This window comes from Monopterus albus, unplaced genomic scaffold (genome assembly GCF_001952655.1).
Source record: "Monopterus albus unplaced genomic scaffold, M_albus_1.0 scaffold9.1, whole genome shotgun sequence".
NCBI classification, from domain to species: Eukaryota; Metazoa; Chordata; class Actinopteri; order Synbranchiformes; family Synbranchidae; genus Monopterus; species Monopterus albus.
In genome coordinates, this window is record NW_018127889.1 from 3201629 (window position 1) to 3206315 (window position 4687).

General features: G+C 38.2%; 1 long non-coding RNA gene across 3 annotated transcripts in view; it reads left to right on the plus strand.

Annotated features, from left to right (window-relative positions):
- The first annotated feature begins 426 nt into the window (after positions 1 to 426).
- LOC109954175 (uncharacterized) overlaps positions 427 to 4687 on the plus strand; it is a 14874-nt gene continuing 10613 nt past the window's right edge. For all 3 annotated transcript variants that reach the window (XR_002274046.1, XR_002274044.1, XR_002274045.1), the window contains exons 1-2: positions 427 to 520; positions 618 to 643. This is a non-coding gene — a long non-coding RNA (uncharacterized LOC109954175). The remainder of the gene's footprint in view (positions 521 to 617; positions 644 to 4687) is intronic.

Genomic DNA, 4687 nt, shown 5'->3' on the forward strand with positions numbered 1-4687 from the left:
GCAAATGAGTACTGGGCGGCTAAGTCCTACATTAGCATTCTGCTAACGTTAGCATCCCACATGGAATAGAATACCTTTGGGCAACAGCGAAGCACCTGCACACTGCCTATATACAGAACGCAACACATGGAATGTTTACTGTTATTTTCTAGTTTTCTAATGCAACCCACCTGAGGGGGACTAAGAGGACAGCAGAGAGACTCAAACGCAACTGGTTACGCAAGCTCCACTACAAACAAACTTACAGAACCGCCACCGGAGACTAACTTGAAGAACCCAGCTACCATCTGATTGGACAACTTGACTCTGCTTTGTGATTGGACTGTCACTGTCCAATCAGATTCAGGTGTGATTCACACTAAACCTCAGTACTGTACTCCTAAATAGAGTTGTGCCTTGCTTCCTGACTTTGGTATGGCAGGTCGGGGTTCGATTCTCTGTCAAGGCACGATAGATCGTTTTGAGAGAGACCACGGCCCCCCATATAGTACACGAATTAAAAGATATGATGCTGAAAGAGGTAAGTGAAACGCCCTGCCTCACTGAAATCTCTGAATGTTGCACTAGGCTGAAAACATTTTACAAATAACTAACTAGAATTGCCATGTCTTTGCCAGGAAACAACTCTCCATTTTCCTAGAAGGTAAAATTGATATTTTATTTACACAAAGGGATGGTCATATAATTGAAAAGGAAAAGTGTATGACACTGGACAGTGGAAATTGAAATAAAACATTTATTTAAAAAACACCAAGTATCCCTTTTGCGGTAAAAATTGTCTTTACACTCAATAGCCACTTTATTGGGTACAACTGTATTCACTTCAATGCAACTCTTCGGCCTTAACACCTGTTAATGAAGCTCAAAATGTTTCAATTTTTTGTGAAATTGTCAAAAATGTTTCACTTCAATTACATGCTTATTATTAAGGTCATAGTCAAAGGTAACTATGACCTTAATAATGTAATTGTGCCCCAGGCCCACTTGTTTTCCCTGCACACATCTTTGAAAACACAAATATATAGTTTAATATTTTTAAAGACTAAGACAACTAACAACGGGGCACTGATTAAAATTGCTAAAACAGTTTTTTGCAGCACTATCAGGTGCAAATGGGCACAGTGGAGCAGTGTATGAAAACTGAATTGAGAAAAAAAGAGAATGTAGTATATGGTACATGACAGCTGAGTAACAGTTGTCGACCTACTATAAGCCCTTTTCATCGCTACAGATGTCAGATTTGGAATTACAAACAAACTAAGTAAATTAAATGCAATTAGGTTAGCCTGGACCTCGGGGACTCTGGTAAATCCGCCTGGTGGTGCTGGCGGCAACAGTACAGAGGGGACATATTATAAAGTAGGACACAGCAGATGATACCACAATAGCATTAGCAACTGGGATTCTGTTTAAATCAACAAACTTGAGCACAATTTTTTTTTTTTTTTTTTTTTTTTTTACTGTTTTCAGGAGAGTCTTCCAATATTTTAAAAAGTTTTAAGAATAGATTCAGATTTGGCAATTACATTTATTAGCTTTAGTTAAATGAGAATACTGGTTGGTTGGCTGGCTGGTTTAGCTTAGCATAAAGAGTTGAAATGGGGAAACAGGTGACCTATAATGAGCTCTGTTGCCTTTCACTTGTTATGCTAAGCTAACTGGCAATTTGCTGTAGTTTCATATTTAGTGTACAGGCATGATCAGAGTATCAATTTCTGCATCTAAATCTCTGCACATTAGCATATTTTCCAAAACATCAAACTATTCCTTTACAAAAATTCTTAAAAATAACAATTCAAATAAGTAGATATTACTTTTTTCCCCAATGACTCTTTCCGTTAGCTGCTACAAAGCTTTTCCACTTCCTGTTCGCCTGCATCCTCTCACCTCTCTGGCGTGTATGATCCAGCCTGAAGGCCGTATGCCAACAGTGGATCAAAACTGAATTTTCTCTCTAAACAGGCTACTTGCTCCCAGATTAACCCAATGGAATTTATGAATAATGCCACTTAGCCCTAATTGGAAACACTGGTCCAGGAAAATAATATAAGAACATAACCCTTTTTACTGAAGTAGAGTATTTGGGTCATATCTGTCTGTAATTTTCAAGCTCATGATGCTCTGATGTTTAATTCTGATCAATTAATTATAGATTTTTGCCATTTGCATGGTAATTAACACAGCATTAGTCCATTTGTCATTACTCAATCTAGTCTGGAGGGACTAATTTGGATGAAATGCATACAGTGGTGTCAGCTGGGTCCTGCATTCATCCACAAAATTGATTTTATTAGCGAAATCATCTCATTTCAAACATGTTTTTGTTATGTGCCATCATAAGCTATGGTTGTAGAGAAACCATAGTTATTTTGGAGCAGCACTGGAGGTCAACTACACTATGAAGGACCGAATTGAGACAAGTTACTGTCACTATACTGTCACTATATTCTGGCATAATTAACCCAGGTGCTAAAATTGACATGATATAGTTTCTTTTTCACTTTGGAATAGATAAAACATTTTTATAAATTATATTCTTACAAAGACAAATCAAGAACCAAATTTACATTTTGCATTGGTTTGAGAGGGACTTAGTCTATACACTGCACTACAGAGACTCATCTGATAGTAGGAAGTACATAAACTATCTCCAGACAGCTGCCATCTATTTTGTGATGTGGCTCTTTTGGAAATACCTGCATTCTGGAGTCAAGACATATCCAAACTTGAACTGGATAATATAAGCATTAGTAGCAGGTGTAATTTGTCCAGGAAAGAGAGTGATGGAGTGCTGTATCAGACAACCTGGTCTCCACATTCACTCGACCTAAACCCACCTGAGATGGTTTGGGATGAGTTAGACCACAGAGTGAAGGAAAAGCAGGTAACAAGTGCTCAGCATATGTAGGAACTCCCAAGACTGCTGGAAACTATTAACAGGTGGCTACTTTGAAGAATCTAAAATTTTGTATGTACGTTGCTTTACAAATACTAAAAGATGGCCAACTTTGTACCAAAGGGAACAGATATTTAAAAAGTAACATTTAAAAAAAATCTTTTCCACAGTCAAGTTTAGGCGTCATCATGTATCATTAAGTATCAGGTATCATCATGGTGTTGGACCAGAGCTGAGAGTTTTGTGGGTGGAGCTGACGCATTAGTGCATCATTGGTTAACATAAATGATATCACTAGAGCTGAGAGTTTTGTGGGTGGAGCTGACGTATTAGTGCATCGCTGGTTAACATAAATGATATCACTAGGACTAGCAAACACTGTAAAGTTGGAATATTTACAGTGAAACTGAAGTTATTTACTCATGTACATTTGTGGGCAGTCAGTGAACGTTCTCAGTGGTTCCCCAGTGGCCGGCGGCCTGTAGACAGTGTCCTGTTAGCCAGTCCATATCTGCCACACAGTCAGACGTCTGTCGTGATGGATGAGGACACACTGCTGATGAGAAGGAAGATTGAGTGGATGACTGGATAGAAAAGGATGAGGTTAGAGAAAGATCAAGATCATTATCAAGATATATAATTTGCATCCCTTTTATACAGGTAATAAAACTCACTACATTATAAAAATGCACCATGTCAGAACGAGAGCACAATTTTTGTTAAAGTCCACTGTAATCTGCTGTGAACAGACAGACTTCCTCTACAGACAGTCTGACACTGTATTACTGGACCATATTTTGGTTGGCTGAGGGCTTCACTGGCCCACCGTAACTATACGCTGCTTGAAAATAAAATAAATTTTGTTCTACATGTGACTGTGCAGAAGGAGGCCAGGTTTACTACCCTGTGTGTGAGCTCAGCATACAGCAGGGATCCAGCCAGAGTGTGGACATGTCCTTTAGACTTCCCTGTGCTGCCTAATGTGCAGAACAAGATACTGTACCTTCACTGTCTTACAGCATTGGTTTTCAACCAGTGGTCTGTGAAGGCATTGCAGGTGGTCCCTGACCATGCATTCAGTAATGTAGTTGTTGGTATCTTTTTTTTTTTTTTAATAGGACAATCAAATACATGCAAATATACAGTATAATATTTAGAAAAGCCAAGGTGACTTTGAGGATTTAAAAAGTGCCCTACAGTCTATCCACCCCACATCAGTGGTCCTCAGGTTATTTCTTAGTCAGAATGGTGGTCCCTGAGTTGAAAGCCCCTGTCTTACAGCATTTCCTGCACAACACACGGAGGTTTACAGATTATTTTTTAAGCATCACATTTAATGACTGCAGCATAGTAAAGGAACCACACTATCAACTGGTTGAAATTAAATGTGGAACAGCATTTGAAAGATCAGCTTTTACAGAACTGGTAAAGCGAGCTCAAAAACACATCATCATGTGAATGATAGAGAATTTAAACAAGAATTTAATTTGGAAAATGATTTATTTTGTCAAAACTATATGCATAGATAAGTTATTTGTAATTTTAAGGTTGAAAAACACCAGAATCCCCAAGGTTACTGGGTGACATAGACGCCTGGGTAGAGAACAGAGATTCTGTAATGACAAATGATTGATGAGTTTCATATTCTGTTCAAATGTAAAAATGCAAGAATAATGTATTACAGAAAACAGTACCTGTCATTGTACTATTCAAACTGCCCACCTATGTTTAATTAATGCTATTACTACGAGCAGATAGGCCACAAGTTATTGGTTAAATTGGGTGTTTTTG